Source organism: Ammospiza caudacuta, chromosome 7 (assembly GCF_027887145.1).
Source record: "Ammospiza caudacuta isolate bAmmCau1 chromosome 7, bAmmCau1.pri, whole genome shotgun sequence".
Lineage (NCBI taxonomy): Eukaryota > Metazoa > Chordata > Aves > Passeriformes > Passerellidae > Ammospiza > Ammospiza caudacuta.
Window position 1 is genome coordinate 28,204,604 of NC_080599.1, and position 23,713 is coordinate 28,228,316.

Here is a 23,713-nt window from a genome sequence, read left to right on the forward strand (position 1 = left end):
GAGAACAAATAAATTATTCTTTTTTTTTTTTTTTTTTTACAGATAGGTCTTGCAAAAATTCAAGAGTCACTATTTCCAGGAACAAAACAAGTCCTGTGCTTATGTCTTTACAGAATTTGGTCCAAATTACACCCTGGAAGCCTGAGAAAACAGACTTCATTTAGATCTCCTTTGCAATACCACACTTCAGTAGAAGGAAAGCTCACTATAATGGTGTCTTACAATTCTTGTTCAGCAAGTACTGTCTTGTTCAGAAAGGAAATTTATTTTCCTGCTTTAATTTAATATAGCTGTAGTAGCTGAAGGTCAGACAAATTATTTTGGTAGGCACATTTAGTTTTACTTGGGGAAGAAACCTTATCAAGCCTTGTGACGAAATCATTAGATAAACCAGATTCTGCATCTGGTCTTAAAACAATTGTATTTTCCTTAAATTCCCCCCTTTTCCTGAAACTAGGACACTTACAGAATGGGAAGTTAGTTTCATAAACAGTAAGGTATTTTCACCTCTTTCCATCCCTTTCCAACGGATGTCAAAACCAGCTAAAATCTATTTCTGTTTGGGGCTGGAGAGAAAACCAGTATTTAGTGACCTTTCCTGTTTGTTTTCCTAATGACCATACATCTAGTAATTTGCAGGGTTCTCATGTGGGCATTTGTCACCTGTTCCATACAGTGACCAATAATTAGAGCAGAACAACATGTGGAATGGCCAAGTGCAAATTAACACCTGTCAAGCTGACTTCCATTTGGAAGGAATATGACCTGAAGCAATTGGCCACATACATATATATCCCCAGGGTAAAACAAGCTTGCAGTTGTCATAAGTAGCTGCTGGAGAAAATCCACAAGAATATGTAATACAGTAGATGGTGGAGCATTCTCCTTTGTGCTAGAAATGAATGAAACTGCTGTTATTTGAGCAATGCTCATTCTAAAGAGAAACAGGTTCAGCACTTTTAAAATTGAAATGACCAGAATGTATTCAATATGCTGGACAAGAGAGAATAATTTTTACACAGTTTACAAAATATGTGTGCTTGAAGACTAAATCAATTGTGAATTTTCAGTGAGTTGCCATAGCAGAAGGAAAGATGCTTGTCTGGGCATCAGTGAATGACATCCATCTATTCACTAGACACTGAACCTTTTGGTAAAGGGTACTGCTATTAAAAATGCCATGGGTTGTTTTACTGTCCATAGGAGTATGAAAATGGAACATTCCAAACAGGAGAGATATACAGTAAGAACAAGACCAAAAAATAGAGGAGAAAAGCAGGAGAGACTGTCAAGTAACTAGAACAAATTAGAGAGAGGAAAGGACTGGATTTCTTTCCTCAGGAGCAGATGTCTGTTTTATTGTAGGAACTCAGTGTCAGAGGCAGCAAACTGATCTAGGCAAGAGGAAAAAAGTGGTTGATTCTGAGGAAAAGCTGTAGTACCTAGTGCTCTGAAAGGGTGCTGCAGATTTGTACAGGAACTGAGGTGGGGGAAGATAAAGGTACGTCCCTCTGCTAATTGGAGTAAATATTCACAGCTCTTTTAACAAGCACCTGAAAATAAAGAATAGTTGTGTCACAAAATCTTGTGCAAAATCTCTTTGCACTTCTTAGATGCTGTGCTTGTCAGATGTTCCTGAAGAGAGACTGACCCTTCCTTAGTTTTGCATGCATGGGTAAAAGTCTTGGATGGACTCTGGACTTCTCCATCCTCCTCTGCTTCTATCCAGTCCTGTGCCCTGCCTCTTCACATATATATGCAAAATATATGCATGTATTTACATGTATGGATATATACATGCATACACAAATAATTCCCATAGAGCCTCACCATTTCCTTTTACTGCCCACTTGCCCTAATCCCTCTGTGTCCCCCACCTCTTTAGAGGCTGCCTCCTCCTTTCCCTGATTTCCCAGGCAAGAGAGCATGGGCAGCCCAGCTCTGCTGCCTGTCCTGGTGCCCGTTGTTTGAACTCCTTAGGGCAAGATGCTGCAGAGGAAATGCTTCTCAGCCCAAGGTGCAGCACCCACACCAACACCAGGCAGCTGTTCTGGGGTCCTGCACAAGGCATCCTGTGTGACTGCAGCCACCAAGCCCCACCAGACAGAGACAGTGAGACATCCTGCAGGGCTGTGTTTGTACCAGGTACAGGCAGCTTTGCACAAAAACAGCAAAATGCATTTTCTTCTAGAAGTAGCTGTCAAATTTTAAAACCCTGTTAACTGAGATTTAAAACCTACAGCCTCCATATAGGCATTCAGACTAAACACACACGAGATAAAGTAGGGACATTTTAGCCACTTAGCTTCGTAAGTGGAAGAATTGCTAAATAGCTTTTCTTGTCCTAAACCAGTGGAATAATCAAAGATTCATTCAATCAATGCCTTTATGCAAATCAACTTATTTATATGCTTTATATGTATTTTTGAAAGCTTTCCCAGCAGAATTACCCAGAATGTTGCATCCCATCTTAAAAGAAAATACCAAGTAATAATAAAAAACTGAAAAAAAAAAACTTCAACCCAAACCCCAAAGCATGCCCCCCCCCCCAAAAAAAAACAAAAAAGAAAAAAAAACCTATGTGAGGAAAGCAGCGAGTAGTGTAGCCTTCTAAGAGTATGATTTAAAGAGAATAAGAGAAACATAAGTTCAATCACTCAAAAAAAAAAAACAAAAGGACTGATCTAAAACTTTTGCAGGCCCAAATCTAACATTAATAACTGAGCAAAAAAGAGCCAACCACGGTGAATTTCCAAACAATCCTCAGAAAACTTCAAACAGCTGTGTACACTTTCTAATGAGAAGAAAATAATGAACAAATGTGGTCACTGAGTTTTACTTCAAGACTAGCTAAAATTAAGATTAAAAGTACATTCATATTAAAAATGTAAAATTTGACTTAATAAGAGTTAGTTATACTAGGCACAAAATTAAATATTTAAAACCCCTCCTAAACCCAAACCACAAAAGATCAGATAACGTGTGGTAAAAACTCCGCCTTGTAGGCAACAGAAAAGTTGGGTTTAGCTCATGATTTTTTTCATACAACTATGAAAAAATCTGTAGATTTATAGAATCTGAAGTGATTGAACTGATAGTCCTGTTAGTGTCAGCAACTATATATAAGGAGTAAAAGAGTGGAAGAGTAAGTAAAAGATGATGTTCAGAAGACTGAACCAGAGGCTCTGATTCTCCTCTTGCACCATTTTTTTTGTGGAAGCCACTTGATAGATCTTGAAGAGACTGATCCTGATTTCCACTGCAAATCAAGGACGTGGCTGAACAGTGAATGTGTGTAAAATGCAGGCAGTGCTAAAACTGAAAGAGAACAAGAAGCATCTGTAGAAAGCAAACTGGAGGGTACCCTGTCTGGGGAAAACCAGGCCAGTATCAAAATCTGTGGTGTATGTGGAGACAGAAACAGGGAAATAATATTTCCTATGCTTTTGGTTTTTTATGAAGGATTCACTAGGAATTGGGCAATCTGTCCCAGGGACCTCATCAGAATGTACACATGCACAGTCTCAGAGACTTCTGCAGAGAAATGTGTGTTGTGCTTGAGGGACAGACTTCTCTGGATGACTGAGAGAGGTAAATGAGCGTAACGGGGCTGAGAGATGACTAGAGTACAATAAAAAAGCTGCTTCTATTTGCAGAATAGGCACTAAGGAAAACAAATATTTAGGGTTACAGAAAGAGGGCTATTTTGGTAAAAGCAGCACCCAGATAGACCATGAGAGAATTACTCTTTTGATGAGATACACTGGATTGTCAGTGGTGTGGAAACAAAGCAGCACAGTCTGGACCTTAGGAATTCCAGCTGTCAATCAGCTGAGCACCACTGATCTGGGAGCTGATTTGGGCTCCCAGCAGATCACTCAAGATGTGCAATCAGCTTCCTGTGGAGGATAACCAAATTCATCTCTTTCTTATGGAAGATTACCTTTCTTTTCTGCTCCAGAGAGAAGGAAGGATTTTGTTATCTTATACGAATATCCATGGTGATAAATTATTACTGAAAATCCTAGGTACCATTTGTAATTTCATTAGCCACTTGCTTTGAAGGCTGTTACTGCTGTCAATCTAAAATAGTAACAAAAGGTTTAATTACATACAAAGCACATTTAAGACAACAATCCCTATGTTGATGCTTCCATTGGTAAAATGTGATTGTCTGGCCTGCTTGTATAAGAATGGAGAAGGTCTGAAAACCTAAAAAACTGATTTCAGCTCCAGTGTACTTAGTTCCAGTATTCCATGCCCATTTAGAAATCCAAAGAAGAAAGTCCAAGTCCTGTAGAGGGTATGATGTACACACACCCAGAAAGGCAATTACTGGGTAGCAGTGGGTGGGTAGCAGCTGCTGGCACACTAAGTGGGTTTGCCTGCACAGAGAAGGGGATGACAGAGGGAGCTCTAATCAGTACAGCAGGTTTGAGAGCGCAGGTTAAGGTCTGGAAAACAGAAGGGGGTCTGTGCTGCAGCCTCTGCACTGCACTGACTAACAGCTTAAGGGCAAAATCTCATGTAAGGACACAGCAAATGTTAAGGGCAAAGTGCAGTTCTGAGATACAGTACATGCTCACTGTAAATGGCACTGCTGAGGTCTAATGCTTGTATGACTTTACAGAGAATGACTGAAGTCCATGATTATAAATATCAACAACTCCATGGACAATTAGGTCACGTATGGAGAGATGTAGGCCTTGAAATGGCCTTCTACCTGAAGGGAAAAGCTGTCTGCCATTTATATCTGGTGACAGTTTTTGCAGACTTTTTTATTATTGCTCCTGGTGGGGCAGATCTGTCAGTGCTGAGCTTGTGGAAGTGAATGCCATGGCCCCACAGAACTTGTCTGCATTTGGAAACTTCCACCCTGATGTTTCTGCAGCACAGTGGATATCCATCTTCCCAGTTCAACCTGCTAAGCAGCCTGGTTATAGCACACGCAAGAACACATTTCCCTCAACGTGCAAATTCAATTTTGAATCACTGGAGATTGATATTGCTGTCCGATGCTATAAACCCTAATTGTGTGGGAGAACAAATTTGTTTTTCTGACCACTCATCTCTGACAGACTCATTATTTTGTCATAAAGCAATTGAAATGATATTTTTGGCAGTTACATAAGGCACAGGAGCGCTGTGGTGCACTGACGGAGCAGTGCTGTTGTGGTGGGAGCCCTGGGTGTGCTGTGCTCCTCACAGACTCTATTTACATACAGGCAAGTGACATTAAAATGCTGTAAATATCACTAAGGTAATTGCTAATAGCGTGCTGACGCTCCCACAGGGGAGTGCCAACCAACAGACTGGGGGCACGTGAGGGGATCCTTGATGTTCAAGAGATCATTCACGAGAAAGAAAGACAAGAGGAGCTCTTTGATACATTTTTAACGACTAGCCATATGTTCCTCACTTAGATACATCTTTGAATCATTCTAGGTCATTGCCAAAGTTTAGAAAATTAACTTGAAACCAACTTGGAAGCCTTCTGCACAGACTCTTCCCTTCTGCACGCCACGAGTCGGCTCCCTGCTCCCAGGTAAGCCAAGCCTGAGCTTGCAGAGGAGTTGGTGTGTTTGCTCTTCACATTACTGCCCACACAATGAAAAATACCATCCCCACACAGTTTTAATTAGGCATTTTAAAACACTGTTGGCAATGTTAGGAGCCTTAGTCAGCTCCCCAGTGCTAGCAACTACTTCCAGCACCTTGTTACAGTTGTCCTAAAGGACTTGGCCGTGTTTATCATGGCATCAAACGTGTTGAGGCTGTCATCTACATTATGCCTCTCAAGCTTACTAATGACCTTGAGGCAGCTTCCCCAGTGAGGTTCAGGTTTCTAATGTAATGTAGACAGAGGAAAATTCCACATTACAAATACATTTGAAGTGATACTCCAGCCAGGAAGGAGGATGAGATGTAAATTGAGACAGCAAAAGTCAAAATATACCATGAAATCTTTGTCACTGAATCATTATTTTTCAGATTTAATTTTTTAAAATTTTTTTACTCTTTATCAGACAGATTCATCATAACTTGAAAAACTATATGTACAGGTAAGTTACAAAACACTTGCACTGTTTGTGCAAGTGTACAAGGTAAACATCGTTACTTAGGTATGCCTGGTTATCCTTTAATTTTCTCTGATAAGTGAAGACATTTTCATTGAGGCTCAGAGTCTCAGAAACATCATGTTGGCTGAACAATATTATTCATTATATTGCAAGATTTTTCCATGTCATGTCAAAACCCCAAAGTATGCTGCTCCTTACTGTAGTTTTCTAAGCTTAATAGATTTTGTGGGGATAAAAATAAGTATAAAGGATACTGTTGTGAAGAAATAAAATGACTGCTGGCCAATTTATTTCTGTGGGGATGCAGCAGACACACTTTCATCAAAATGGTAACAAGATAATTACTGCAGTCTTGGCTACCAATGCTCACTGTAAGGACTAACCCATCTGAAGTTTTGAGCTAAAAGGGTCAAAACCACCTAAGGACAGTTGACACTCAGAAAATGGCATGGCTTGCTGGCTGCAAGTAGGTCTGCTGAACAAATGTTCTGGCTCATATGAAGCAAAAAAGTAACTTCTCTTTTCTATTAATATTTTTTTTAGTCATATAAGTATCTTAGGTCCACAATGATGTATGGAATCTAAATGCAGAGAGGGCACTGCGTCTTTTTCTGGACATCAGGAATAAGACTCCTGTGGTCTGGTGGTTAAATGTAGCCACCATAGTGAGAGTAATGACATGTGAGTCCTTTTTTTCTCTTGTTTATTTCTGGAAATGCATTTGGTCACCAGTTTTTTCCCCTGTCCTTTTCCCTGAATTTATCTAATACATCATAATCTCTCACTGAAAAAAAAAAATTCCTTTGTGGAATAGGGCTACATCAATAATAAGGGATAAACAAATTCAATAATAACAAATATAACTTTGTATAGGTAGATACATTATTCTTTCATTTGCAAAGCAAGGACTAATGGTGGATCAGGTTTTTAAGCTTCTTAAATCTGTAAGTAGCTTTGCGGTTAGAAAAGAATTTTAACCTGTGCCCAGTAATCCTGCTGCACCTTAGTACCTTAGAATCCAGAGATTTACAGAAGCCTCTTCAACTTTATTCTTTACTGTTTCGTTTTCACTGCTAAATTTGGGAGGAAATTGAATTAGATTCCCACAGGCAGTATGGAAAATTGGGGAAAATAGCTTCTTATTCTGCCTCAGCTGAATATAATGTATCTGGTGGGGAAGAGCAAAGCCAAGGCACAGAGAGCATGTTTGCTTTGCTTTCTCAGCGGCCTACTTCCAAGTAGTTTGGAGAGCTTGAAATTAAAAAAGAAAACAAAGTCCAAAGGGGCAGCATAATTCCCTTTCCCTCAGTCCCAAGGCTCACAGAAAGCTTGCAGGGCATGGAATTGCCCACTGTTTGCACTAAGCCAACCCAACAATAAGAGTATGCAAGTGCTAAATTTAAACATTAATAACATTTATTGTGTTCGTATGCTAGTAAGCATTTCTATATACTGTGAGGTAAATGCTGGCAATACAACCAACTCCAGCATTACTGCTGATCAATTTATATCTCAACCTGTACTTGATTAATATTGATTATTGTCTGATAGATGCATACTATCTTCCTTTTGAAGCAAAACACTGAGGCAGGTCCTTCTGGCTTGGCTTCTCCTTTGCCCCTGCCTCTTTCAGACAGAGGGCCACAACTACCATACCTTGCCAAATAAACTATAAATGCTTCTGAAATGCAGTAGGTTACCAAATGACAGCCTTCCAGACAAACTGCACGCATCACAAACCCAGAAAGGAGGCAGTAACCTGAGCAAATGCCTCAGTAGTTAAGCATTTATAACTGTTCTGATTTTGTGACTGCATAAAGGAGTGTCACAGACTAACAGATATTCTGACTTGAGAAAATATTCAGACTTTCTTCAGTTTCTTAGATCCAAAGTCTAAAAGTAATCCACTGATGCATATGTCTAATAGAACAGAATAGCTAATTGAGTCCAAGTTATTCCAGTTTACCACATTAAAAAATACCTATCCTTAAACACTTTTATAAACTTAGCCAAGCGGAGTGGACACATACTTTTCCTAACTTTGATTCCACATTCTCTAAGTGTTAAAGCAGAAATAAATATCTGACTATATAGCTGCTGTTAGCTGCTGTGGAAAACTAACTTCCATTCCCTTCCTAAATATTCATTTTTGCATTTTTCTTCAGAGGTATTAGTTTTTATGGAAATGTGTCAATAAAGAAAGTGATTATAAAATCTGCTAGAGTTTGCCAGCAGCGTGTTCTGCAAATACTTTCACTCGTGAACACACTTTGTCAGATTCTTAGCTGAAGTAAATCCATCTGGCTCCTGTAAATTCAATGAATTTATGTTAGTTCACACTGCCTGAAATGAAGCCTAATTTGTTTCCAGCTTTCATTCATATTATCCTAAGCTTGGTGGCTGTATTTTTAGGTAGCGACAGATAATCTTTTTATAATTTTCAGTGGCAGGTCCAAGGCCTTGAATAATCATGGGATGGAAACTGGGAATCAGTGGAGGATAAGAAGCCCAGATATGATGTGCTTAGGGACAGGACTGCTGTCAAGGCAGGATCCCAGTATTCCACATTGTTTCCATGCACCTGTTTTGCTCTAATACTTAACCTCAGAAATAGGAAGCTTTTCTTACCTACATGAAGGATGCTGCCAAACATGGTCATGTCTCTACCAGAAAAGAAGCAAAACCTCTTGTGAAGATGAAGATCAAGGTCAAGAATGACAGTTCCTTCCAGTGCTACCAACTGGTCATTTAACACTAGTGATTGTTTTGGTAGGATCCCAGACTACCAATGAAGAACTGAGAAAAAGTAGCTGATGTAAACTCCAAGTACATCAGTGTTACAAGTAGTTTTGCTTTTTCTTTCCCTCTCACTTGAGAATTTTTTTTCTTTCTCACCAGAATCCTTTTGGCCTCACTTACTAAATTGCTGTACTTCACACAGCAATCAATGTCTCGACACAGGGATGGGATGAGAGGGCAGAGGGGGAAGCAGGTGTTGCAGAGGTAATACAGAGCCCAGGTGTTCTGAGTTGCCATGATGTATCTTCTGTTTTAATTGGTTTGCTCTAAATATAAAGAAACACTAGGAGATGGTAAAAACCTGAATATCCTCAGCTCCCCATAGTGTTACATATCAGAGTAGCAAGGTGTATTGAGACAAGAATACATCTCTCTCCACCCACCAGCTGGAATAACACAGTCTGCTTGGCAGTACCCTGCCATTGTCTGTCTGATAGTGCAAAGAAGTTAGGGTGCACGTTATCTGAGATTTGACAACTACTCATTGCCATCAGGATATTAAAAAAGAAAAGCTTTTGGTATTTAAAATTTTTTGGTGCTGTCCAATGTTCTTCTTACCCATTCTTAGTTTGCCATCCATCGTTTGGCAGTTATCATTATCAGCAAGTCAACAGACATGGAAAGACACCTGAAAACCACCTTCTATCTTAATCACAGCAATACCACCAGGCAGAATTCACCCACTGTATTGCAGCAGTTGTTAAAGAGCCTGCTAGATCTAAGAATGTGGTACACAAATCTTGCATGAAAGGTGCAGCAATATATCACTGCAAAGTTTTATAGCTTACAGTTTTAAAAGGAGAAGTTAAGAAATCCTTAGGAGTAATTTTTCCTTCTCTTTTTTCCTGATACAGATCTGAACACTGGATTTGAAACTCCCGGCATTGTGCTAATGTGCATCACCACTTTGAAGTTTATTGAGAAATCAATTTTTCTGGGTTTAGTTTAATTAATAAGTACCAGTCTTACATCTGCTCAGCAGCTCTCCCAAGAAAGCTGCTCTAAGATGCCAGTGATTATGCCAAGCTTCCTGTCTTTATTTGTAAGTAGTATTTCACAGCATCAGCTGCCAGCTGGTCCCAAATTCTTTTTCCCAGCACAACACTGAAAAGGAACAATTTGTTGTGTGGGAGGTCTAAAATTGTGGCCATTAAATTACCATCCAAGTGGACATGGTTTACAAATCCCATTCAAAAATGTCATTTAGCTGTCTGCAGTGGGAGAAATTTTATTCTTGCATGCTGCAATACCCGAAGTGAGCTGTTAGGAATTTGTATCCATGACTGATGCAGGACAGACCTGGCTGAAGCAGAAATATCTGTAGTAGCTTAGAAAAAGACTCAGGGCATAACACCTATTGTGTCACAGTAGGGAATATTTATTGTCAAGAGAGCAGTGTTTCTGCTACATGAGAAACAAGCAAGGTTAATTTCATACTGATTTTGGTAACCTTTGGGGGACTATAACTGAGAAAAGCAGCATAAAGATATCCATGGTGCACACAGAATTCAACACCAGGGAAACCAGCTCTGTGAAGCCATACATCTGCTGCTCTTCTTAAAAGGTTTTAAAGCATTTCAGCTTAAGAGACCTCCCAAAGACTCATTTAAGAGTTCAAATGTGTCCCCAGTAGTCACTGCTGTGGATGATACACATGGAAGAGTGGGGTATGGGCTGGAACAGGCTGCCTCCAAGGGAGAGAAAATACACCTTGTGCTGCTCTGAGCAGTGCTCCTGGAGGGGCAGGGGGTGTCCAGAGTTCACTGCTGCCCTTGCTGGTGGAACCTCTGCACCCCAGGCTGCTGCAGAGCTGGGAGGGCAGGATCCCTGCATATAGGCACAGAAGGGGTGCAGAATAGCCCACCCTCTCCACACTGGCTTTTGGCACCAGGGATCACCTGAAAAAGTGAGACCTCTGATAGCTTAAATGAATAGCTTGACTAGCCAGGTCCTGCTCCTACTGCAGTCAGTAACAGGAAAGGTTTCCCTGTGGGAGCTGGTATCAGGATGCAGTGAGGAACCTTCTCCCCTGCTCATTCTCTGATAGGCATCTGTTGTGACCAGCTCTGCTTTAAATCCCTCTGGTTATGCTTGTGTCTGTAAGCGAGGAGATTTTACAAATCAAAAAGTCCTGAGGAGATTTTCACCTCCTTTCTAAATAAGCACAAAGATCAGGGAAAAATTTGTTTCCAAGATGAGTTGTATTGAGAAAAAAGCAAACACAAAGCAGAATCATTTCAGGAGGCTGTCTAACCCTGCCAGAGGTGCTGCTTCAACCCCAGTGACAGGAGCCATGCAGGACGTGCATATGGAGCTGGAGCAAGGGAAAGGAGCCAGCAGAAAAGCTTCAGGCAGGTCATCAGGAGACTCACTTACTTCTCTTAGAAAAGAGCCAGGAAAAAGTGAGACTTTTATCCAAAGATAAAAGGTCTATTGAACATATCCCCTTTTTTTGCTACGTGTGTTGGCCACCTTTACTTTAGGTGAACCACCAATACACACAACCAGCAATAAAGCATACCAAAAAAGAAAGGCTAAGTTCTTTCCAGTTAAGTTCTGTTAATGGTTACATATGACCTAAGAGTCCCTGAAAAGCCCAGTATGTACTTTAAACAGAAAAAAAATCAGATTTCCTTCTTTTATTTATCTGTTTGTTTTGTTTTATAGTAGGTGTGTTGGGGAAAGGTAAAAAAAATATTGATAAAAGCACTCTTTTATTTTCAATATCACCATGAAATGTCTGGACACTGTTTGGACATTTAGAGAAACTGCTGGGGTAAGTGAAGGCATAAATAGAAATGTAATTCAGGCAATTGTCTTTTCACACTTTTGAGAATCCAGACATGAAAACTTTTGGCATGAGATTTAGTGGCCTGTCCTCTTAGTGGATATTTTAAAATGATAAATATCTAAAATATTTTTGAATTGTGCAGACTAATGCTTGATTCTGAAAACCACCTTAACATTTCTCTTTTCAGGCTCATTTCTACCTTGACCTCATCTGCACAGAAGCCACTGCCGGATGTTCAGCGCTGTAACCACCCTGGAAAGGCACCTTTTTACCCAGGTAAACTAAGTCCTGCTGTTCTGCTGGTTGTTGCTCAGGTGCTGCTGAATCAGTCCTTGGTGCCCTCTGCAGCCCAGCCCTGCGAGCCACGGCTGGGTGCAGCACGAGTGCCAGGTGCTTGCATGAGGGCACGTCAATTGATCTCTTTTTGAAAAACCACATCACCGAACTTCAGCTTTAAGGACAATTATAAGGCAGCTCTGTTCTCTTCTGGACTGTATTCCAGGGTATTCATGATTAAACCAGCAAAGCTGAGAGTGCTTAATGACTTGTTCAGAGTAAGGGAAGCTGAGTAAAGATTTCAAATCTAGTTTTCTCTTGGTGTTTTCTTGTGTTTCATTAGGGTTGACTTTTAAAATGCTTAGGCCTCACAGGTCCACCTAAAGTAATTGGGAATTGGTAGCTGCTTATTATCAAAGCAGACACTCCCAATTCACTTTAAAATACATTGAGCTTTTACAGTTCCTCTTTTTGCCTTTTTTTTTTCTTTTGGTTTTTCATCTTGATTGGAGTCATAACTTGAAAGAGGAATGTGTAAAAACAATACAACATTTCTCAGTGTTTATCATGTTAGCCTCAATTTTTTTAACTTCTAAATTCCATACTATATAAGTTCCTTGTCACAGAATAATTTCCTCTGAAATGATTATGATACGAATTATTGGCCACTAGTGCCATTGCAAGTAATTGATTTTTTCAGCTCACTGACTGAACTGAAAAAAAAAAAAAGCTGAGGGGAAAAAATAATTTGTGTCAAATAAAATATATAGTTCTATTTTCAGATTTTAAACTGCATTTTAGAATATTTTGGACAATTTTAAAAGAAAAAATATTTCCAAAGGAAAAATTGTACCACTTTTGAGTTTTTAGAAAAATTAGTCAAAAGTATTTACTAATGTGGGTTAAATTCTAAAGATACTTTCAGCCATCCTGGGCAGAAATTTCTTCTGTGAATAATTTATACTTCCAAAATATGAATCCTTTCTCTTGCTGAAGAAAACTCAATGAAAAGCAAGCTGCTGAAGTATGACAAAAGCAACTTAGCATCCTATAGCTAACTTAAGATACTGAAAAAGAGATACTGGGTCACCCTATTTCTAGCCCTGCTGGTTATAACAACACAACAAACACAATGCTTTATGTTAGAAGTAATTTTAAACAGTTTAGGAAATAAAGTCCTGAGTGCATCTTTTTAATTTGGGAAAACAATTCTTTCATCTAATATACTTCAATTATTGATTTGTGTAGAGGAAGCTTATTTTCTTTCTCAGAAATACCATATGATAGTACTTTTTAATTATAGACACTATTTATTGTTATCTTGAAGCCAATAAATTGGCTAGAACTGCAAATGTTTTACTATGTTGTATTAAAGTCAGAAGAATTATACAAAGATGGGAAAATACTTTTTAGTATTAGAATGCTTGAGATAGGTGATAAATGGTCCCATTTTCACTTGCTTTTTACCAAAGAAAAATTGAAGGGGAATAATTTAAGTGCAGAATCACAGAACACTCTGAGTTGGCAGGGACCCACAAGGTGATCCCCAGATAGTCTCTGGGTGTGACTTCTAATGCCTGATGTGGATTTCTCAGAGCTGGGTGGCCAGAGCTGGGCAGTCCTGGCCAGAGGCAGCTGGAAAGGAGCTCTGAGACCTCAGATGGTGAAAGGCAGAGGGGACCTGGCTTCTGACACTGGCCTTGGAGCAGCGAGTGGGTGATGTGTGGACATGAGCAGGTGGCACGTGTGGACACGAGCAGATGACATGTGGACATGAGCAGGTGACACGTGTGGACACGAGAAGGTGACACATGTGGACACAAGCAGGTGACACGTGTGGACATGCATACAGGCCTGCTCATCCACCAATGCTGTTTTCCCCCCAGTGCCAAAATAGCTCTGCCCTTGGGTTTAGTAGTTGTCCAAGCCACAAACTTACGTGACATGGGACAAGAAACTTCGTGTATGTCACTGTGAAAAGGGGTTGCTGACACTGCTTTGGGAAGCTGAAGTGACAAAGGGCTGGTAGTTTTAAAGCCTTGTATTTTAAAGTCTTAAAATTCTGACCTCATGTCAGATGAGAATAAAATAGGGATTGCTTTTGGCCTTCAAGTGCTCTGGAACATTTATTATTCATGTTTGTTTTTAACAAATACTGGGTAAATCAAAGAATGTTCACACAGACACTGTAGTGTCCACGGAGAGGCTGGGAATGTGTTTTTGTTGTCTGTGAAAACAGACATGCTGGGGGGTCAAATTTGATCCAGTGACTATAGTATTCCATGTACCAGAAGAACTAAACAACTTCATTTATATTTTAAATGTTTCAAATCAATACTTCCCTTCATATTGTGACCCCCGCCAGGAAACTCTTATAAATGAAAATTTAAAGAATAGATTTTAACTTATGAATAATGTAAGGCTGTCATAGGGGAAAGCAACAGTGAAATACTGCTGACAGAAACAATCAGTACATGTTTATACTGAAGAACAAACCTTAGCAATTCCATCTTGCATAACACAGCTTTTAAAATCCTATACAAACTTTTCAGTTTTCCCTGGAATGTCAAGCAGTCTTCCTCAGCCTTAAACTCCACTGGAAAATATACAAGCTGTTTCTCAAAGACTGAGCTAATCTGGAAGTAAAATATATGCATATATAGAATAAATAGCTCTGTGAAAAATAATAGAGAACTAATAGATGCAGGTAAAGAAAGAGCTTCGATTTGAAAAAAAACCCGAAGTCCTTAATACAGGGAGGTCTAGCAGTATCCATTTCTCAAGTAGCAGGTTATTACCAGGAATAGATCTAGCAAGATAGGACAGGATCAGTTTTGGGGCACAGACACTCAGATGGTGAAGGAGAGCTTCCTTGCACTAAAGCATTCTTCAGGGCATAAGTGTGCTGTTTGAGTTGTTTGCACACGGACAGAGAGTTGCCATCCACTGAAAATAAGAAGAGGTATTTGTCCTGATGAGTAGGAAGAGCCACAGTGCCCTGAGAGAACCCTTACAAAAATGCTTGTATGACACATAACGTTATTGTTAATGAATTTGGGCATAATTATCACAAACTCCCTGAATTATGCAAATAAAAAAATCAAGAAGAAAAACATAATGGCCACTTCATTAGAAAATATTTTTCTAAGTAACACTTCTGGGGATGAAGGAGTTATTGTTTGGCTGATATGTTTGTAGCTGTGTTCTCTCTCTCAGACAATGAGGGCTGCAGAGGGGAAGGAGGGAGGCAGCTCACTGGAATTTAGGATGGTGCCCACAGCAGTCATGCCCTCCTTTCCCACCACTGCTGTTCATTGTCGTTCCCCATCTATTCTCATGCCTGCTCAGCATTTTCTCCTGTTGACCTACGCAAGCCAGGAGGGGGAAGCAGTATGCAGGACTCAGAAGTGTCCCCAAATCTTGTTAAAGCAGTTCTCTGCTTGCAAACTGGGCAAAAAACATCAGGAGAGAAAAAGGGCAGCACTTGTAGATTTTCTGGTATACACAGATTTATCATGATAAATAGCAGATTGACTGAGCCAAATGACTTAGTGGCCATATAATCATATCACAAAGGGGACAAGCTTCTGGCATCTGTTCTTCTAACAGAAGTTGAATGTAGCTTTTTTTTTTTTTTTTGAGAATCCAATATTTCTATTACTGTTCTTTTTTTTTCTCCCTTATGCAAATCACTCCTGTATTTTGTCTCAGTTTTACCCCTTCATAATATTCTTTGGGTTTTCAGATGCTGACCTACTTGTGAAGGTAAAGAACTCTATAAAATAAGAAAAGAAGTCTTAGTCTGTAACAGGTTTCTCTTGAAATGCAAGCATTGCAGAATGGGAACTCTGAGAACACCTCTGACAAAACAGCTGCCCCCTCTCAGTCTTACCAGCCCCTGCTCCTGTGGCTGCAGGGCAGGACAAGTGCCCTGCTCTCCCCTACACCTCTGGGCAATTATTTCTCTTTTCGTGCTTGACTAATGTAGTTATAGCAGCTGTTTCTGTGGTTTTTCTTTTTTAAATGTGCTAAGTTTATGATGATATAAAAAGTACACATTTTATGTGTTAGGAATTAGGGGGAAGCTGCTGCATGCAGGACATCGAGAGTGGACTTTGCATTGCAGCAGTATTTGCACAACTGTATAAAAGATATCTCTCCTGTTTGGGAGAGAGATACTCTTTCCACTCAGCCCATTTTAAATTGCTGAATCTTTTTCAGTGACAGTAAACTCTTTTTTTTTGTGGTCTAATATGTGCAAGAGATTTTTCAAAAGCCCTGGTATAATAAAACACAGTCAAAATTTCCAAAATCTCCAATTTTTTCCAAGAGTCAGCACTCAACCACTGTTACATAATTTAATTTTAAATGCCAAATGTCTCTAAAAATCTGTGAGCATATGTATCTCCTCTCCACAATTCACGAGCAGGCTGAATGTCAGCCACACACTTGTGCATTTGTTAGTCAAAGCACGGGTATGACTGTGCAGGCAGGAGAGCAGGGAACATTAAAGGTAATCCTTTGGACTCGGAGCCCTTTGTCATGCCCGTGGTATCACTGTCTCGCATCTATCCTATTTAAAGCATCTATATTTTATGAAGCACTAACAGACAAACAAACAAACCAACATATAGACCACAAAGTCAGCATTAGTCTCCAAAAGCAGCCATTGGAAAGATGAGGTATTGCAGGATCTGCTTTCTCAATAGAGTGATTCAGTATCTTTAAAACCCTAAAGCTCCAATATGTATTTTAAGGCATCAAGTCTGAAGCATGAGATATTTGTACATGGCAGAATGGAGGCTGTTGCTGTCATCCACCTGGAAGGATTACTGTTGGAAAGAACCCACACTGAGGGTTACTCCTGCAGTGTCTAACTGACCTACCTGATGAGAAGGTACAATGATACAAACTGCTTTGGGTGTGTAAGGGTTCTACATTATCGAAACTTTCTTTCAAGACATGTATACTAGAGGGGAAATGAAATATTATTTTTCATTTTAATTTTCATTTCATCCAACTCTTTCTCCACTCCCCCTTCACCACTCAGGAAAAAGAGGATGAAGCCTCTTAGTCATACCTGCCCCAACGCCCCTCCCATCCAGCTTCTGGATTAGGTTGAACATTTTCAGTAGCAGAATATTAGTGCAGATGATTTGATCTTTTGCTCATTACTAACTGTAACCCACCATTCTCAAACCACAGCTTCCCATCTTTTAGTTCTCCTCCTGTGTTGCAGAGGGGAAGGAGCTGCCCTTGTTGGCAGACTGCAATTCCTAGGGGACACAAGTGATTAAAAATGTAACTGGCTCCTTGCTGTTTTGCTGTCCTGCTGGAAGAATTATTTCAGGGGCATTCAAAGGAAGGAAGGCATGGTTCCATAAACACAGGATCCTTAATGAAGCTTGTTAAATGATAAGCAATGTTCTGCATTGATGAAATAGAATAGCTTGACTTTTTTATTGCAAAGGGAGCTGTTCCTCCTGAACGTTTCCATTCCGTCTCTGAGGCACTCGGGCAGCGACTCCCCATGAGCTACAACTGAAGGAGTGATGATCACATCATGGAAAAGAGACTCAGAGACAGTGAGAAATGAGCAGCTGGAGGTATGCGGGGTGTGGGACGGGGGAAGGAGGATTCCCCAAGTGGGTCACTGGCAAAGCAGATGCCTTGTCATACTGCAGCTCTGTCCCCAGGCCCAAATGCCATTGCTGCTCCCTGTTCCTGCTGGCTCCACTCCCCCAAGGGAACAGCAGGTTGTGGGACCTGCTGTGCTCTAAATGCGGACCAGAAATGATAATCTCTTTTAAAAAACAAAACAACTTTTCCAAGTCAATTCATGGTTGTGCTTACATGGCAGAATCAACAGCTCTAGCTCTAGGAGAAGAAACAGCCCACAGTTCAATAAATATGAGAGAACTCTAAGGCCAAAGAAAAAAGATCAGCTACTGAGGGAATGAATTTCATGTTTCCTCTCCTGCACAAATGGTTACCAGAGCTTCCTGGACTCCAGTGCATGTTCATGTGCTTGGATTAGCTTTTCTGAAAAGGCCTAAACCAAAGCACTATAGAACCATTACCAAATCAAAGAAGTTAAATTACTGTGGTTATGACAATTTCAGTAAACACCATCCCAACACCTAAAGATCCTTAATGCACAAGAGAGTTGAAGGGAAAAATAAGTAAAATCTGTTTTATCACCTATAAAAGTCAGAAACAATAAACAGTCCTGCAACCATTCTGTATCTGGTAACTTGCATTAAAATATATATAAAGTATTCTGGGAACTGAAGCAATGCTTCAGTTCAATAAAACTAATGTAATTAAAGAGAAAGAATCCTGTTTTTCCTCTGCTTGCAATTTCAAATGAGAGCTTCTTAAAACTTGTGACCATTGCTGGAATCCAATTCAGGACCTCGGCTTATCAAATTCCCTGCTCTGGCACCATGCCTTTGAGGTATTATGAAGCGCTCCTCATCAAAGCATCCCTGTCTATAAATGCTCCCAATTACTTTAAAGAGCAGACACCCCATTTTGAAACTGGCAAGTGTTCCCTGTGAATCAAAATGGAGTCACCAAACATGTGCAGCCTTCAGCTGGCGCTTCTTTTCTTGAAAGGTAACAAAGGAAAATGTGTTAGCACAAAAAGTCTCCTTGTAACATTTTAAACTTGAAAAGCTTTGCAGGACAGCACACCTACACAATGCCGCAGCTTTTTGGGACCCTATAGACCACACATCTTATCCTGTAATTCATTCTGGGACAGGGAAACTGCCAGGCTAATGAGCTCTCCTGCAGCCTCTTCCCCTGCAGGTGCTTCCCTGGAAGCACAATCTTAAATCAGACACAGCCATGCCAGATGTAACCTCCTGAACAAACTCCATCCTCGCTCCCACCGTGGTCTGAGCAAGCCACGGCAGCACGAACGTCTGACTTTGATGAAAGCACAAACTTCTTTTCCATTCAGACAGTGGAAGCCAAATTAATTCCTCAGCTTCTTTAATGCTGAGAGCCACATCTCAGGAATTCAATACAGGAACATATTAATCTCTCTGATAGGTGGTAATACAATATATTACTGATGGGGGAGCCAGCACATCAGCACTGTGGTAGTGACCCTGACCAGCAGATGACTGAATGTGTAAGGAGTGAAGGACTGCTCTGGCTTGAAGGCACAGCTCAACTTTGGCAGGCAGTCCTTCACTCTTGCCCCACTGCTAATTTTCCAACGCATTACTCTGTGGCATGGGTATCCAGGAAACCTCATTATGAAGGTATGTGACAGCCCCTGATAATACATGTCTGTGGCAAAATAATTGATCCCTCTTTGCAGTGGTGATCTTTAATGCTCACGGGGCATGGGAGGCTATTAGATGGCAGGCACCCTTTGATGGTCTCCAGCATAATACGTTACCAGACAGCAACATGCCACCTATCTATCACTTACAAAATAATGTCATCCCTCAAAAATGGCCTGGCAGTTGGGGTTAGCAGAGGAAGGGGGTTTAATTATATTTGTGGATGAAAAGGTGTCCTGAGAAAAGTGTGCAGCCTGATTATTTATTGGTAGTTCAAAAGCACTCGGCACAATATAAGGAAAACATCAGGTTCTCCAATACGGTGGTTCACATTGCTGTTACAGACTCTAGCCTTGAAATCAAGTTCAAGCTGAAGAACAAAATTACCTCTTACAATATGTGGTTTACTTCTGAAAATGAAAAGGGTAAGAGACATATTAGCAGTGTTGGCATTAGTGGAGGCAGCTGTTTTTAGATATTTGGTATTTCAGGGATGTGAGTTTAGCATCGTTACTAGAAGTACAGCTTACTATATTCCTCTGCTAACTTTCCAACAGTGAGCAGATGGTTACCCTATTACCAACCATTTGCTTTTAACATATTGTAATGATTTATATACCACATGTCACCGAGCAAAGTAAAAACAGTCGATGGTAACTAATTAGTTGAGTGTGAAGATGTATATCTCAATGTATAGATCCTTATTGTGATAAAATTTAATCTTCTTGGTTGTTATTAGGTTTAATGTGTGGTGTAATAGAAATATTTTGTGGCAGTTAAATGTGAACCTTCAGGTCACTTTACCATTGAGACAGTATTGGTATCATTAATATTTCCACCAGCACTCCTTTACATGCCATTTTATGAATGATGGTGACAGAGGGTAGATTATAACAATCCATTATTCTTCTCTACCAATCCTTCTTAAGTGTGTTTCAAAGTACTTTATAAATCCTAATGTATCAGACAACTGGCCCGTATTACAGGATAACACACATCTGGAGAGGGTGGAAGTGGGAATGCTGCTTAGCAGAGAGGAAGTATGCTCAGAGCTACCATAAACACAGAAATGGATTTAAGAGAATGAAAAGAATCACAAGGTCTTCAAGGGAGTTTGCAAGGAACAAGCTGACAACGACTGACATTGACATGAACATCAAAGTCAGAAGATAGACTCAAGAGTTCAGAGGAAGAACATAACTTTAGAAACCTGCCCTCCACAACTAGAACATGGGCAGGTCTATATGCCATGTATGGCGCTATCCATGGTATGTCCCAAGGCCTGATCAGATGTAACCTACAGTATGAAGCTATGGATTATATGCCTTATCCTGAAATGGTTTTTGTTCACTTTTTCGCTTATTTCAAAATGGTGGCCACCACCCCAGATATGTCAAAATAATTCACAGTGAAGTACAGCTGGATTACTCCAGAGTATAGCAGCATTTCCAGCAAAAAAGTCTGGATGAACTGTTATGTGAGCAACCAGGTACTGGTGACAGACTGACTCTAAGGCTCCAAGGACTCAGTATGCTGCAAAAATTACAGGTGGTCTCATTTGGGAGTTGCAGTATGTCAAGAGGTTCAGCAGTTCCTGCTCCCTCCTAATGTCATTAAGACACCTCTTGCTACTCAACATCCTTTCATTTCTACCATATCCCACAAATTTCCAGGGACACAGCCTGTTCTCCTGCAAAGGGCTGCAGCCAGCATTCTGCTTTCCTGAATGCGTCAGCAGCCAGACTTTCTCTTGGGAATTCGACCTGCAGTGTAACTCTTCGGCTCCTTTTCCCTGACACTATTGCTGCCTGCTAAAATTGCAGCATTGCCATTTGTTTCTGGAGCTCTTTCCTTACTTTTCCATGAACTAGATGATAATCTGTAGGAAAGTGTTGAAAACTTCCCCTGTAGCTCAGCCCAGTTAACAATATGCTTCACCTGTGTTTTACTGAGGATTTTTCACCAGAGCCTGCTGTGATCAAATAGGGACTGTGATGATTCCCTTTGAGCACAGGTCACTACTGCTGAGGCACGAAAATCCCTGAGGGGGATCCAGAGGGAATGGCAGGAAGGGTCTTGCAGACCCCACATAATGATACCATTAGACCTTGACCTTTACTAATTCATTTTCTATTTCTGAATAGGTGTGACTGTATCACTGGACTTGACAGAACTGGCTGGTTTACATCAGCTCTATCATATGGATATGAGCAGACTGAGATGTGTGAGTTTTTTTCTCATTTTTTTAAACAGAAGCTGGGATAGCCTTCTGACTTCTGTCCTCTCTCCCTCATTTTCCCCCCCTTTTGCTCCTTCTGTCCTCCCTTCCTTTTCATCACCTGTTTTCCCTCATTCCTCCTACATGCATTTGAAACTCAGTGGGTTAATAAGAGTAACTTCATTCACATTACTCCTGACTTACAGGATGGCATCTGAAACGAGTATCAAGACTGGTCTCTTGTTTCAATACTTAACTTCTAACATACAGGGAGTGATACAGAGCATATTATGGCACCATTCTAAAGGGAAACAGGAGGAAAGGCAGTGGGGTAACTCTCTTAATTTCAGGTATTTCCCTAGATCACAGCTGAATGATGGGTTATTTATTACAACTACAAAAAAAAATCCAAAACAAAAGAGAGAGAAGGATCACCTATGTCAAGAGAAAGTACGTGGATATTTTGTGTTCAGCTACTCCTTTCTGAGGCACTTCACACACTGAGAAGTGTCGAGGAAGAATCAGCTCCTAAGCAGATGCAGTCAAGTACTGACATGAACAAAACTAATGGCAGGCAATATCACAGCACTGGTACCCATGGAAAGGATCAGAATGCAAACTTAAAAAAACCCCAAACCCATGCCTAAAAAATGGTAGCTCCTATTACTTGTGATATAGTTGGAAATTTTTAAACTTTTAATGTGATAATATGTTGTACCACTCCAGCTTTAACTTCAGCCAGAAGGACATCCCTGTGCCAGAAATCATTTGTATATGTGATACAGGAGATCCTTAAGCTTATTTCAGTGTTTGCATTAAATTGCACTCTTTTCAAATGAAAAGCTTAAAGGAAAGAAAGTTTCTGCAAGCTATTGGAATCACTGAATTTATTCAGAAGGCTCTTTGGATTGCTTCTCAGCATACAAAGCAATACAGAAAGAAAAATCCTCATTTCTTTCATCAGGATTTTTATCTCTACTCCTTTAATATTCAATGGCAAAATGAATTATACTACAAAAGGTTTGGTGCCTCTCCTCAATAACCCTGATCCTGCATGATACTGAGCTTCCTTGAAAGACAGCTGGGGGACATCAGTAGGGAAATACTTGATGTCTTGCAAAAAAGAAAAGATGACCAGATGCTAATGAGCTAAGTGATAAGTGAAACCTGGGGATTTAAACCCACTGATTCATTTCAAAAGCATATAGCAGAATGAGGGTCCTAGACAGCATTCAGACTCCACTGCTCTGCTCCCCTTCCAGCCACTGTGACTGAGGCCACACCAAGGTGATGGACAGGACTTGTGCCATCAGGATGCAGGGTAGAAATCAGTTTTATCCAAACACAGGCACCAGTAAAACCCACTCAGGACACCCGTACTGAGTAAACCCCTGGAGACTGTTCATGTGTGAATAAACACCATGACCATTTATTTCAGCTCCTGATGACCCTAGATTTGCTTACAGAAAATGAAGGACCATTCTCCTTAGTGACATACTCCAGTAGATATATTAAAAATTCAAAAATTGCACTTGAGACTTACAGATCAATTGACATGCTCTTAAATGCATGCTTCTTTTTCTTTCCTGTTCTCTAATGAGTTTATAATTTAATCAGAGAAACTGCTAGATTCCCTCCAAATACTAGTGAAAATCTCAAAGGAGAAAAGCTGCTTATGCAAGTGTTCCTGTAAAACAAAGAGTATTCAAGTATGGTAAATAACTACCAGAGTAAAGAATGGCATCCAGTTTTTTGTGTCCTTAAAAGCTTGAAGCCTACATATCTTAATATTGATGGTCTGCTTCTGAGCTGAACATCAATTAAAACATTTTCTATTATAAATAAGACTACAGCATTTCTATAGATTATAGCTTCCCTCGGGCAAAGCTCTGCTTTTGGGGTAAATTACATAGGGACATTATCATATAGTGTTGCCAAGTGTATGACAGAGTAACATAGACATTTACTCCAGTTAATCCATCCACAGACTGCACCTGCAGAATAAGCCAGAGGATGGCAGTCAGCAGAGCCCAGCCTGCCTGGTGGAACTGTGTGCCTGAAGCTGCAGGGTGAGCTCCCACTCAGAGCAAGGCCCTCACCCACCCCAATCCACCACAGCCTCAGGAGCAGCTCAGCCTCACAGCCAGCAGGAGCAGCGGGCTGAGCAGGGAGACAAAAAAGCCCCAACCCCCTCAGTAGCAAATATATTTTCCTTCAGATTAATTTATTCAGATGCTGAGATGGATTTGAA

General features: G+C 40.4%; 1 protein-coding gene across 1 annotated transcript in view; it reads right to left on the bottom strand.

Moving 5' to 3' along the window:
• Nucleotides 1-23,713, bottom strand: part of NTNG1 (netrin G1) — a 147,198-nt gene that overhangs the window by 57,585 nt on the left and 65,900 nt on the right. The gene's annotated exons all lie outside the window — the stretch shown is intronic.